This window comes from Sciurus vulgaris (assembly GCF_902686455.1).
Source record: "Sciurus vulgaris genome assembly, chromosome: 12".
NCBI lineage: Eukaryota > Metazoa > Chordata > Mammalia > Rodentia > Sciuridae > Sciurus > Sciurus vulgaris.
In genome coordinates, this window is record NC_136473.1 from 49,214,607 (window position 1) to 49,229,935 (window position 15,329).

Here is a 15,329-nt window from a genome sequence, read left to right on the forward strand (position 1 = left end):
TCACAACCCTGCTGCACATTAGAATGGCTCCAAAGTAAGCCATTTAAACTCATTTAACTCATTTAAAGTTGTGTTCAAAAGTTTGATGTTTGTCATAAAGATTACTGTGATCTCAAACAGGGGCTATAATGAATAACTCAGTCAAAATTCAAGATAGCTATTGCACAAACTGAATGTTTTACTGTTGGTGATTCCATTTTGTATTTTCCTTGTAAACTCTAACTGTTGCCTAATTAATATTTTGCAGAAGTACACCATAGATTAACTTGAAATAACTAGTAAGCCATTACCTATAGGACAGATAATGTAGACCCCCAATTAGATAAAAGGGGGTAAATAACTGTAAAGTTATAGACATTGAAGCTAAATCCCAGCACTCTTACTTTATGACTGGTGAGACTGGCTTGCTGGATGGTTAAGATCAGACTTAGAGATTGAGATTAAACACAGAGGCCAAGAAAAGCCAGTATTTGGGTCTTGCCCTCAGTCAGCCTGAGTCCAGGGAACAAGAGAACTTCTCTAAGGAGCTTTGAAACTCTGGGTCACACGACCTCCTGAACAGGGAGATTGATGAGGCCACTAGAGGATGAAAAGGCAATCAGTGCACCTGCTGCAGAGGAGGGTCAAGGAAAAAGGGAGCTATCCCTGGTGCTTTCAAGGGAAGCCATCTCATTGAGGAGACCCTGCCTACCAGATGGCACTAAAGCTAAGGCTTTCAAGTTCTCTACCAGTGACCCCTGTGGGAACTCAGCTGACTCTTTAACAGACAGGAACAGGTCACTTTGACCAGCTTGATCTTAGACACCTAGCAAAACAGTTAAAACCAAAATATAGCCATTCTTGGGCATTTACACGTGTAGGCTTAATCTATGTTTGCTAGTAACAGAAATATAGATAGCTCTACTAAACACAGGTTAACTATATTTTCTGGGGACATCGATGACATTAAGATTTAAATGTTGTGTTTACATTCCTGATAACTTGGACAATGTTAAAGTTCCCAAATAAAGGCCTTGTCCTCTAGTCAGTTTAACACCTACAGCCAGCCTTTGCTAGGCCTTTTTATGGGAAGAACTCAGTTATTCCACTCCCTGGTGAGGAATTATTGACTTCTGTCATCTTTATGATATTCGTTGGCATGTTCCTGATTCTGCAACATTTATATTGTATTGATCTCATTTCAGTACTCATGTCTTCTTCTTCTTCTCTCATAGAAGCACCCATCCCCAGATGCCTTTACAACCTGCTCTTCCCAGCCAGACTTCTACCATGGACCCCTGGATTAACCTGATTTCTGAAAAGGAAATTCCGAACTGCTTGTCCCACGCTGCCCCCTTCCAGCTCGAAGAAGCCAGATTGGTCATTGCCCTCTTTCCCTAAAGCAGTAAAGGAGTTAAGCTAGAATTGGGGACAGGCAGTTAGTGTAAAAATCAGGGATCATTAAATCGAGGAAATGAAGTCCATGAAAGCCATCTGCCTCTGGAAGTCTGGAAGATGAACACTGCCCCTGGGAGAATGGACTTTTTACATCTCACCTGCAAAACCTAGTCACTTAGGCAGGAAGGAAAGATAAGGCAGGAAAGAAATGGAGAACAAAAGATTTCTTATAAAAACAGAAATGGGGGAATATAATACAAAGCTGCTCCCCCGCCCTTTCCGTTGCATTACAACCTAGCTTGTCAGTCTGAAAGCTGCTCTCCCCGCCCTTTCTGGTGCAGACATTTTCCCCACCTCCCAACTACTGTCAGTCTGTGAACATCTCAGCTAGCTATTAGTTCATCAGTCAGCTTGCAAGTATCCTTCTCCATTATTGGTCCCCTGTTAGCCTGGCGGGATTCTTAAAGATAGCTTCACTGCCATCTTTTCTCTCTTGCTTTTCTCTCCCCTGGACTCACTTTCTTTCTCCTCCTCACTTTCGACTCTCTCTAGTGCATGCCCTTTCTCTTTCCTTTCTCTTTTCCTCTCATTTTCTCTCTTACCCTGCAGGGTGACACTCTGTTTGCTTAATAAACTCCCTTATGTGATTTCCTGTGTCTGGCGTGGTTTTTGTGGGATTTTCCTACAAGGGGGTACAATTTATTTTTTATGTTTTGTCACCTTTTTATTTTTATTTTTAGATATACATACCAATAGAGTATTGAGGTACAATTTATATATCATGAAATTCACCTTCTTAAAATATTAGGTTGGTCGCCTGTGATTCCAGCTAATTGGGAAATTGAGGCAAGAGGACTGCAAGTTGGAGATCAGTCTGGGCAATTTAGCAAGATCCAGTCTCAAAATAAAAAGTGCTGGAGATGTAGTTCAGTAGTACAGAGCCCCTGGATTCCATCTCCAGTACTAATAAATAAATAAATAAATAAATAAATAAATAAATTTAGACAATTTTGTTTGAAAGATGGTCACAAGTCCCCCTTCCTATTCCCCTCCCCTTCATCCTACCTGTCAACCCTTGGGTCCTGGCAGTATTGGATGAGACCACCCAGTGTCCTGCGGCTGGGGAAGGGTGGGCAGGGGGGCAAGCATCTAGAAAAGCCAAATGCAAATAAAATCTTCATAAATGTTCTCAACCTATGCACATGCCTTTATAAATTGTTTTTTTTTTTTTTCACCTAAAAAAGAAGTTAGAATTATTTCCCTTGTCCTTTACAGGTTGATGTGATAAAAATATTTTAAGAGCATGTTTGAATAAATACAAAACATTTCTTTGATACAAAAAAGTGATCATAAAGATATGTGCTTATTTTTGTTCTTTCCCCATATTTTTATTGACCCTTGTTCATATGTGTCCAGCATCTTATGCATGCTCACTCATAACCTCAGAAAAGTCAGAGAAATGTCAAAGTTCACCAGGGACTGGAACTCATCACTCAGCAAGCAAAATTTTCCAAGAGTGATATTTCTAATGTAACAACATCACTTTTTGTAAATATCAAAAGTTCATTCTCATATTGATACTGTAAAAAATATTAGAATAAAAAGAAAAGAAAAGGGTTGGGGATATAGCCCAGTGGTAGAAAGTGCCTGGGTTCACTCCCCAGTACCACAAAAAAATCATTGTGCAAACTTCAAAGTCCCACTGTATGTTAATTACTTATTTTTAAAAACACATTTCATTTGTCTTTTCATCTGTCCAACAGTCCTTTTATCCATCTTCCATTTAGAATTATTTTTCTGAGAGCTGTACCTGAACATTACATTCATCTCTCTGGTTTCTCATAACTAGAGGAAAAATTCAACACAAGGAATTCACTGAAGTCCTGCTTTCTATCACATCTCTTCCAAATGGGGATTGTACGTGGCTTCTGTGATTAGGGTTGATGTGGGCCTTCGTAGGGGTGGAATGGCAGTGCTGACAGCTCATGGTCTATTCGTGGTTTTCTTTCTGCCTGAGGTTATAACTTGTCCTGTTCAATATCCTATTTCTTCTCTTATTCTGTAATTGTCCTTCAGTGATATTTTTCAAATCAAGGAATCTCACCCTTGGGCCTACCTAGGTACCTCCAACTCAGGATACAGAAGAAATAGAAATGACTTTAGCATGACTATAGGAATTAGATTGCCACTATGGTCTAGTCTATCCTCATGTCTTTTTTTTTTTTTTTTTTTTTTTTTTTTTTTTTTGACAATTATTGTTCCTGTACTGATCATCCCTGGGATCAAAGTATATATACCTATATTAGAAGGAAGCATTCATCCTGGAATTGGAGATGTTGGTTCTATGAGAATACTCACAAGAAAAGGCAGTAGGAAGATCATACCAGTTATTATTGGGTTACCTTAAACAATTTATTTCCTCCTCTGTATTTTAGCTATAATTTCTGTGCAATGATTGATCATGATTTTGAGCACTTATTCAGTGACAGGAGTTCCAAAATTTAATTTATACTAAACACAAGAGAATGAATAGTTTAGTCCCTATTGTAAAGATAACGGCAGTGATGACAAGCAAATGGAATTTAGAATCCAATAAATTTAAGACTCGAAATTTGTCTTCTCCTATCCATTAATATTGAAAATATATCATTGGGTATCTGTTATATCCAATGATTTTTGTTTTGTGTTAATCTAATTCATTAAAATAGTCTTTAAAATACATGTAGACAATATATGTCATCTTTCCCCACAATTCTCTGAAGACATGACCCCTGAATGAGCTATCATTATTTGTCCAGTTTGTATGGTTCAGACATTTTCTCTTCCATTTATATTCATGTCTGCATATAAATATAGAAAGTATGATACATGATGAAAATTAAATTTTATGTACATTTGAGTTTGGAACAAAGTAATATAAAATATTATCTAAAACTCAGCAATCATAAACTGCTTAAACAACTTTATTGAGATAAAATTCACATATCCTAAAACTCAATAAAGCTGTACAATTTGATAGTTTTAGTATATTCACAGATTTGGGCAATGATTACTTATCAATTTATGAACAATTTCATCACTTGAAAAGAAACCTAGTGCCCTTCTGTTATCTCTTCCCTATCCCCGACCACTCCAATGCTAAACAACTACTCTTAGTTTCTATAGATTTTCCTGTTCTGACATTACATATAATAGATGATGAGGTCAAACTGTTCTCAGAGGCATCATGCCCACTGTGCAACATTCTTCAAGGCACAAGTAGAGTCTGGGCCTGTCAAATGCAGGGAACATAGTCCCAGCAAGAGGAATCTGGTGGCATGGGACAATTGATATCCTGTCACATCAGGAAAATTAGTCAACCAACTGGCAGCTGACAGGAAAGGGAGCCCAGTGTTCTTGGAGGCATCAGTGGGGAGTGATGTTTCCACCTCACTGAGTGAATAAGGAAGGAAGGAAGCAGGCCTATTTATCTTGCTGGTCCCCATAGATACTACTATTCCAATTAAAACTGTCCACAGGTAGCTATTGAGTCCCTCATCCTTCTGGGGTCCTAGGGAAACTGGAGTTAGAATTTAGTCTGAGGAAGATTTGAGACAGGCAAGGAAGTTGAAGGCAGTCATGGAGGGATGGGGATGGCAATAACTGCAAGGGGTGACGGGAAGCCCGCAGCAGATCTGTCATTAGTGGGATTCAAATGACCATTTAATGTAGGTGATATTCTATTTGTCAGGTGAGATAGTTGAGCTTTCTTATTCATTAAAGAATCAATGAATTCGGATTCCAAAGGTCATTTTTGTGGAGAAGATACAGCATCTCTACTAGAACATATGAGAGATTCTGAATAACTGGGGCCAGAAGAATTCTGAGGTGGCTTTAGTTTTCTAGAGAGCACAGACTCCAATAACCATTTTTCTGTTTCTTTGTATCCCCATTAGTCTCACTGAAGCTCCTTAAACCATAATCCTTTCAAGTATAGGAGAGGTCTTCTAGATTCAGATTGGCTACCTGTTGCAAAATTGCTCCCAGGGAGTTCTTGTCCTTTTGATTGACACCATTTTTCTGCAGTTGATCCAGCATTTCAAGTTTTTGTAGGTCATTGCTCCAGTAAGCGATTCACCCTGTCCCAATATTGTCACTGAGAAACACTGCTGCTGCCACACATCTTTCTAATTATGCCTGCAGGGTTCATGGGGGTTAACCTTTTCCTCTCAGGCACTGCATCTGAGGTGGCAGCTTGAGGTGCTTTCTGAATTCACACTCCTTTCCCTACATATGGTTCACCAAGTTTGATAACTTTTGTGCTTTTGTTGCAGAATTCCTCCTCTGCCAATGGCATTCTTTCTCCAGTTGACCCATCTGAGTGGTTTGTTGCACCTACTGTAATTTTATTTTGTATAAATTTCAGGCAAGTGAGTTAGGAGGCTCCAGAGCTGGAGAACATTTGCTTGATATAGTCAAGGGTGCCATGAGGGTTCTCTGCCCACATTTGACAAATAGAAGTTAAAGATATGTAGTTCTGGGCTAGGGTTGTAGCGCAGTGGTAGAGCACTTGTCTAGCACATGTGGAGTACTGGATTCAATTCTGTGCCGCATATATATAAATAAATAAATAAAAATAAAAAGGTCCATTGACAACTGAAAAATATCTAAAAAAAAGTTATGTAGGTCATTATGTGGATCACTTTGGGAAATTTTGAAAAACCCTTAAAGCTCTTGGAACTGAATCAAAGGTTGAAAAGGAATTAAATTTTGTGACTCTGGTAAGTCTCAAGTACCTAGATTGCAGTCTTGTTGAGCTTCATATGCAGTACAGTGATGTTGTCCTGCCCGAAGAGTCTACAGGACAGTCTGTAGCTCTGCTTCTCTCTCAGGGCTGCAGCCCTCTCTGCTGCTATCTTAAACTCCCTGGGGTGCAACCACTGAAGCTTCTTGGGCTCCATCCTCTCATGGTTGTGGCAGACCCTGCCACATCTACTGCCATCCCACTGCTGAGTATTGTCATGTACTGTGAGCAGCCAGACTTGGAATTCTCCTCTACACTTTCTTAATTTGGTGTTTCAAATTTTAAACTTTTAGCACTCTTATATACGGATGCAGTCTTCTCCCTACAGTGTTTTCATAGCATGATGTTTTGTTTTCATGCCCCTCGGGTGTATTATATCTGTTTTTAAATTTCTCCAGCGATGAGAAATTTAAAATATGTTTAGGGCTTAGCAAGGCCCTAAACAACTTAGTGAGACTTTACTTCAAAATAAAAAGTAAAAAATATCTGGACACAGTGGTACATACCTGTAATCCTAGCAGCTCATGAGGCTGAGGCAGGAAGTTCACAAGTTCAAAGTGAGTCTCAGCAATTTAGTGAGGCCCCAAGCAATTTACTGAGACACTGTCTCTCTATAAAATATAAAAAAGGCTAGGGATATAGCTCAGTGGATAAGCACCCCTGGTTCAATTCCTGGTATAAATACGAAAGTATATATTTGGTTCTTGATTTTCTAAATTCAGTCTTCAATCATTTTCTAAAATTATTCCAAGTCCTTCCTAGAAGCATCAGAAGCATTTTCTTAATAATATATTTCTATTGAAGAATAACATTAAATGTGTAAAAATCAAACTTTTTAGAATAAATGTCATCATCGAAGACCTAAGAGAATAAGAAAAGCCTGATGAGTCATATGGGCTAGTGGAGGTATTTTGGCTTTGGAGTCAGGCAGATTTGATCCTGAATCCCAGTCCGGCTGTTTAATAGTTGTGGGGTTTTAATATGTTTTTTACATTGAACAGTTATATAAACTTCATGTGCAAGAAAAGGCAGAAAAACACTGAGTGGCAAATGTCAGCATTTCTTTAGCCTTACCTGTATCCATGATCTTAATAATGTGCTTTTACCCCTGTACCACAGGAGGAAACACATCACAGCCTGTCCATTAGGTCCAAGGCCAAATTGCAAAATAAGAAGTTTTCCTTTAATCTACTTAAACTCCAGAGTCTAGATTGTTGAAGATCTGAAGATATGGGACCCCCACCTCCCAGGGACACCCATCCTCATTTGTTTACTGCATGCTATTTGGAATGGGTATGGATCTGTACCCACCATCAGGGGGGAGGCAGTGGTCTACTCTTGGACGCTTCCTGTTTGGAGCCCCTTGCTCTCTCTCAGGGCAGTGTCTCTCCTTTTCTTTGACCTTAAGGAGAAATATTGATAAGAATGTGTATTCTGTTACCTCTGGCCTACAAAGAAGGACTTTAGGCTCTTAAACACCCTGAGGTCAGGTGAGCCATAGCTCTCAAAGCTGGAATGAGGTTGCTGTGAACTGAGATGTGCTGGAGGCTGAAAATTATAACTTTAGAATATGTAGTTTCAAAAAAAATACACTTCATTAATGATTTTATACTGGTCCCATAATAATAATCATGATATGTTATTACAATCAATTTCACCTGTTCTTTTTAATTTTTAATGTAAATACTAGAAAATTTTAAATTACATTTGTTCCTCACGTTTTATTTGTATTGGACAATGCTACCCTAGCGGATTGTTTCCTAGTTCAAAGATCAATATGCCTCCTTATAAGACTAGAAGTACAAAATTTTAAAGACATTGTCATTATATCATTTCCATTCATGAATATTGTATACACATATTTAATGCATAAATTGATATGACCTTGTATACAAGGTTAAAAACAAATGTTCTCCTGAACGGGAGGACTGTAGGTTTCCCCGTAGTGTGAGGAAACCGTACCTTAAAACAGCTGCATACTAAGGCTCTGGGTTCAATTCCCAGCACAAAACAAAAAAGCTGGAGACTTTGGGCAATTCTGCAATCCCAGAGACTAGAGAGGCAGAGGTAGGAGGACCACAAGTTCACCACCCAGAGCTGTTAGCGAGACCCTGTCTAAAAGTAAAAATTAAAAGGACTGGGGCAGTCGCTCAATGCTTCCTTGCGTTCAATAGCTAGTACCCAGGGGAGCTGCAGCCAAGATCCTGTCTTTGACCTCCTTTATTCCTGGGTCGGATGCAATCTACTGTTACTCAGACTGTAGGCTCATTAAGCTCAGAGTCAGGGGGCGGGGCCTGAATACCTGTCCAAGCTGGAGAACTTGGGGAACCTTCCAATCCAGTTTACAGCTAGTGCAGAGGAGCGGGCTTCCGCGCTCTGGTGTGGTCGCTCTGAAGCTCGCCATTGTTCGGATATAGCTGGGTTCTCGCTCCTGTGCTCAGGAGAGCCAGTTTGCTAAGCTGTGCACGTGCTGGAAGACCTATAGGGAGAAGCTGGCACCCTGGAATTGGAAATGGTGAGTGTGCGGGTGGAATCTTGAAACTTGGTTGGACGGCTGTCTGGAACTGGTGGAACTGGCTATCGCAGGAACTGGAAATAGAAGATGGGGACTCCCAGCCACAGTCTTCAGAGTCAGCAGGCCCAAGTCCTTCTCTGGGGCAGTTCAATTGCCAGTTGTCTGGTTAGTCTAGTGGGGGTAGGTCAGCAGCTGGGACTTTGGGCGATCTGTCTCATTTCTGCGTGGTGTCTTCGGACACTGCCTGAGCCCTATCTAGGAAGCAATGTGTTGGCTGCTCAGCCTCCACCCACATTGTGTGGTGATAACTGGAGTGATAATCAAGGGAGAATCCCGACTCCAGGTCCACTGTTTCTGCATGATACAGCCGTGGTCTGTAGAGACCCCAGATTCTCCTTCACCTGAACTTTCTGAATGTATGGCAATCAGGATCTCAAATCCAGAACCCTGTTCCCCCAGCCTAGCTCTTCACAGACCTATGAATAAATTCCTATTTCCAGCTTCCCATCCATATTCCCCAAAACAACTTCTCCTCTTCACATTATCAACTATTTTTTTTCCATGTTGCATTTCAAATAGAGGTAGTATCTTGTAATTTTTTGCTCTCAAGTACTGGATAGCACTTTTTAGAAGATTTTTTTTTTTTTTCTGTTTGTGAGTATTTCACATGAGAGGTAAGCAGAGAAAAATCACTTGACTCTGTTTAAAAGAAAAAAATCGTTACTGCCCTCCCTTTGTCTTCTCTAAACAAACGCGCCTTATCAGAATGTCTTTGAGATTTTCTCTTGCAGACTGCAATATGGTATGTCCTAATCCCACCCTCCCATCTTTTCCTAGTTCTGGGTTTGAGCACTGCCTTAAACAAGGTGCTCACACCTACCATGTAAAGTCAAGTGACTATCAAGTGAATAACTGTCCTCCAGAGAGCAGTTTGAAAAAAGCATGGGGATGGAACCTCTCAGAGGAATTGCTGGATGCCCTGAAACTGGAACGAATCTCCCAGTATATCCTTCATCTAAACAGCATTTCAGTTGTTTTCTTATATTGGCTACTGTGAATATCACTACAATGAAAATGGTAGTACAGCCATTTCTTTGACATAGTAATTCCAATTCCTTTGGATATATACCCAGAATTATTTTTACTGTTGCGTATGGTAGTTCTATTTTTGTTTTTGAAGAACCTTTATCCTATTTTCAAAAAAAGTCTGTTCTTATTTAATTATTTATTGTCAATGAACTTTTATTTATTTATGTGGTACTAAGAACCAAACCCAGTGCCGCATACATGCTAGGCAAGCGCTCTACCACTGAGCTACAACCCCAGCCTGAACTAAATTTATTGTCTCACCAACAGTGTACAAGGGTTTTCTTTTTTCTGTATCCATGTATTCTGTAGTTCTCTTTCAACTTTCTGACAATAGCCATTCTGATAACTGTGCTCAGACTACAATAAACCTGCTATATGATGCTTTAAATCCCCGTTGGAAGTTAGAATCCTGGCTGTCACATAGCCATTGGAAGCACATGCTCTTGTGGGAATAAAGAGGGATCTGTTTTTTAACCCCTTCTCTGCACTACTGCTGGGATTGCCTCCCATGGCAGTGCTTGCACACCAATATAAAACCACTTTTTTGGTGATTTAGGGAGGTTTGCACATGCTCAAGTCACTTTCACTCTCAGCTCAATGGTTTAGGATGTAGTCCCTTGAATGGAAGATGTTGAAGTTGAGAGTGCATGCACAAAATTTTTCAGAGAGGAATTGGTAGTCTTGGAGTTATTACTGGAATGAACTGGGGGAGGGACCCAGGAAATGCTGAGCTCCCCAAGCTGCCAGTAGTCTATTTATTTTCTCCTATTAACTCTGATACAGGCTAGATAGAAGCTCAGCTATTAGCAATAGCAATTGGCAGATTATACCGACAAATCTCTTCTAAGGATAAACTGTAGGCTTTGAGATTTAAGTCTTCTGCACCGATCCCTGGAAATAAAGCCCATGGAAGTACATGCATAGCCATTGAAAAAAACCGCTTTTTGCTGTGGCTTAATACTTGTGTGTATTTATTCTCTTTCTCTCCCAGCACTAAATAAGATTCAAATTATAGGAAACTTTAGAGCTATATGCTATATGTCTGGTCCCAATCTTTCTCTACTCAGGTTGACACTGGCTGTGGTGATTCCGTCCCAGTAAAAAACCACATTGCCCAAGGCAGGACAAATGCCCAGTGTACCACAACTTTCCCTACTCCTGATGGTAGATATTTTCTCAGTTGTCCAATGTATACATCTCTCAACTCATTTATGAGTTTGTTTAAGAGGATGAAGGGTAAATTAAGAGCCTCCTGTTCTGCTACATTTCCAACATCACCCACATCCGCCCTCAACACCTACATTGTATTGTGATGCTGTGGTTTAAATCAAGGGCCTTGTACATTCTGCACACACATTCTTACCAGTGAACTATGCCCGCAGCCCCAACATCTCCCTTTATATTGGGTTGCATCGCCCATTCGCATTTTATGTTATTCTTGATAAGATTGGATTTATATGGGCCTTTCTATTGCTTTTAATAATATATTTTTTTATACATATGGATTTTGTTTGTGTTGAGGTTCCTTGTTTATTATTGCGATATTATTTCATAATATACATTAGTGTCAGGTAATGATAGCTACTTTTGCTCTTAGAATTCAGAAGTTTTTTGGCTAATTTTATATATATTTAAACTTCCCGATGAATCTTAGAAACTTTTGCTTTGGTCCCCTCTTCCATTAAAAATAAATTGTGTTGAAATTTTGTTGGGATAATATTATAGATTAATTTGAGGGAAAATGGTCATCTTTGTAATGAGAAGTCTTACCATCCACACACCTGGTATATGTAATTGAGGCTTCTGTGTGCTTCTGTAAATTTTAATTTTCTCATGAATTCTACATGTTTCCATTTAAAAATGTGTACACATGAATTATCACATGTGTGTGGCAACTGTATTAAACTTACTGTGGTGTTTTGTTCTATTTGTTAGACTGGATGTAATGTGAACAAAAATGTGGCTGTGCCCTAGAAACAATTTTCTGCATACTTTATCATTTATCTTTTCCTACATTTATGTCCTCTTCCTCCCACCGCCCAGGTTTCAACTGTTTGGACCAATAAGTCTATATCATTCTGTTAGCATTGTTCATATGTGCAGTTACATAAGTCTATGCTTCTCCCAAGGGAGTATCATATATCTTTAATAGCCAGTTTTCACAAATAGTTGATAACAACATTTCATCTTCAGCTCATGAGCATTCATTCATTTGTTCCATGTCTTCATCAGTACTATTTAATTTTGTCTATATGTTGTGACTTTTTAAAATTTCTTTCATTTCTAAAGACATTGAGCTTTTTTAGAATTATTGAATACTTAGGTTTCTACTACATAAAGTGGCTATTCAAGTCTCTTACCTGCTTTTGAGGCCTCTATCTTTTCTTATTAAAAGTGTTTGGTTATATGTGAGACAATTAGTTTTCCCTATCTTTCACTTCTCTTTGCACTTTTCAGTGGTGTCATTTGATGAATAGAATTTTTATTTCATTTTTTCCCAACTTAAAGTTTTATAAATATTGTTTTATGTAACTTTTAAAATTAATAAATGTCTTTTTCTTTTGCAGGGGTTCTGGGCAGTGAAGCCAGGTGTGCCCTACTGCTAAGCTATATCCTCAGTCCTTTTTGATTTTGAGGCAAATTTTCCCATTAAGTTGCCCTAGCTTGCCACAAACTTGTGACCTTCCTGCCTCAGCCTCTTGAGTAGTAGGTATTACAGGTGTATGCAACCACATCCATCCCATAACTCCCTTTCTTATAACAACTTTTGAATGTTTTATATTTTGCTTTTACACTAAAGTATTACCTCTGAAAATGTTTATCATGTGGTATGAGAAAGGGTACAGTAGCTTTTTTTTTGTGTGTGTGTGTGTGTGTGTGGTTACACAGTACCCATTGTTCCATTGTTCCAGTGCCTTTCTTTGGAAAAGATGTCATTTTTCTACCTTGCTGCAGGGCAATCTCTGTCACTTATTGTTGTCTAAATGGCAAGGGCCTTTTGTAAGGGTCTTTCTTTAGTTCCATACATCTGCTTATTCATCTCATTATGAGGTCTACACTGATTTTATAACAATTTAATAGCATTCAGCCCTGTGCAACATGTTTTGATCAGTGACAAACTTCATATACAACAATGGCCACAACATATCATCTAGGTGATAGCAGTGTATTATCTAGATTTGTGTCATTATACTCTATGATGTTGGCAAAATAACAGTCACCTTCTTAGTCTCTTTTTAAGATTACCTGTATAAAATTGTGTTTCCTTTTTTAATTTAAGCTTGAGATGCATCCACTTTTTTTACACCTGGATCGAGTATAATGGCACATATAGTGGTATAATTGTCCCTTGTGTCTATTTAAGATATATATTTTTATCTTTTGACATACATTCATATCCATGAACATAATTAGCATATCCATTACCCTGAAGTATTCCCTAGTACCCTTTTAAAGTCCCTTCTTTCTGCTCTTCTATACCACCTTTTATTTAATAAGTTTAATCTTATTGAACAAAACAAAAACAAAACAAATATCAAAATTATATAGATGAATTATCACAGAGGGAACACAGCATGTAACTACTACCTGCATCAAGAAATAAACACTGGGCTGGGGAGATAGCTCAGTTGGTAGAGTGCTTGCCTTGCAAGCACAAGGCCCTGGGTTCGATTCCCAGCACCACAAAAAAAAAAAAAAAAACAAAAACAAAAACAAAAAAAACAAAAAAATAAACACGATTAATGCCCTGGACAGCCCTGCTTTCTCTTCCTCTCATTATCCTTTCCATTCTTCCTAGTGGAAACTCCTATGTTTTTGTTTTAGCTATTACTATTAAGAGTATTCTTTTTATAAAAAACAAAAAAGTGTAACAATTTCTATATTGTTATAAAGAAGGTGGATTAAAAAGAGGGCAGCCATGAGGCTAGGCTCCAGCCCTGACTCCAGACTATTGCTGAGTGAAAGGAATCTGAGTGAATTTCAGGGAAGACATGCAGGGGAAGGATGGGACTGCATGCGAGACTGGGGGATATGGAGGACCCTTAGAAGAGGCTACCTTGGAACGGAGGCTGGTGGGATAGGTGGGTTGAGGGAGGCAGAGTGTTAAGGAAGGAGAGAGGTGAAATGGGACCAGCTGGGGCGTTCATGTGGGGCAGGTCTTAAGGTGGAACAGTGGCTTAGTGAAGTGTTGGGGAAGTGTCTGCAGAGACAGAAATGAGAAGCCTTGGGAGAAAAAGAAGGTGGCTGTCTCTGCCCTAACCTCCAGTCCCTGAGGGACCTCCCACCCCCAGCCATCAGCAGAGAGCTTTGCTGTCACCTGTTTTCTGCTTTCTGCCACTTGGGCCTTTTCCTCTTCAGCAGCTTTATTCAGCTTCAGCTCGTCATCATCCTGTTCTTTCTTCTCATCTTTATCCTCTTCATCCTCTTTCTCCCCATCCTCAGCAATGCCTTGTTACTCATCAGCTTTGTCCTCCTCCTCCTCCACTACTTTTTACTATTTCCAATGTGCCTTCTCATCTTCCTCCTTCTAAAATTTACTTTAGACCAGGTGTAGTGGTGCATGCATCTAATCAGAAGCAGGAGAATTACAAGTTTGAGGCTAGCCTTGGGAATTTAGCAAATCCCTCTCCCAAGATAAAAATTAAAAATTCTGGAAGTAAAACTTAGTGCCAAGGTGCCCTGTGTTAAATCTCTGGGCTCACATTAAAAAAAAATCAACAGAATGTTCTAGCAATTCAAAATGCACTAAGATTTGAGTATTGGGTTTGTATTGAACTAAGTATTACATGCAGAAAATAAAAACAGTTGCAGTCTGTTGAAGAACTACAAAAGGAATTTCTCCTTAATTATCAGGGAGGGTTTTGGAAGGAACTTCCATGCCATATACCCCATTTGAAATTATTCCTAAATGATTTCATTTCTCTCCTGATGGAGCCAGTATTCTGAATGATACTTTCCTTACTTTTTTCATAGTTTTCTAACTGTAAGTTCATCCCTTCAACAGTATTCTTTAACTCATATTTTTCATTGAAACTCTTGTATATATTATTGTTCATTTCCAGTTATGAATCTTTCATGGAATTGTAGTATATTTGCTGGTTATTTAATAGACTATTTATTTCAGTGTCCAGGTTAAACCCAGGGTTGCTCTACCACTGAGTTATACCCCCAGTCCTTTTTAATTTTTATTTTGAGATAGAGTCTTGCTAAGCCGTAATAGGCTTTATTTCTCAGTGTAGTTTTAGATTTACTCCCAAATCCAGCAGACAGTGCACAGCTTGCATTTACCCCTTTGCCTTAGCTCATAGTTTCCTCAATTTTTAACATCTTATACCTGTCTAGAGTGTTTCTTATAACTGCTGAGTCACTATATCACATTTCACAATGAAACAATGGATTACTAACTAAAGTTCATACTTTACATTATGTGGTTTTGTTTTGTTTTGTTTTTTGATTTTTTTGTTTGGTTGGGTTTTTTGTTTGTTTTGTTTTGTTTTTTGATATGTGTGTGATGCAGTTTTTTTGATATGTGTGTGAACCCACGAGTTTCCTACCACAGAGCTA

The 15,329-nt window shown here is 38.9% G+C and overlaps 1 long non-coding RNA gene across 1 annotated transcript in view; it reads right to left on the reverse strand.

Annotated features, from left to right (window-relative positions):
• The window catches only part of LOC306641235, a 59,109-nt gene extending 44,922 nt beyond the window's left edge, over positions 1-14,187 (reverse strand). Inside the window, exon 1 of the long non-coding RNA XR_013758083.1 lies at positions 14,083-14,187. This is a non-coding gene — a long non-coding RNA (uncharacterized lncRNA). The remainder of the gene's footprint in view (positions 1-14,082) is intronic.
• Between the last annotated feature and the right edge of the window lie 1,142 nt (positions 14,188-15,329).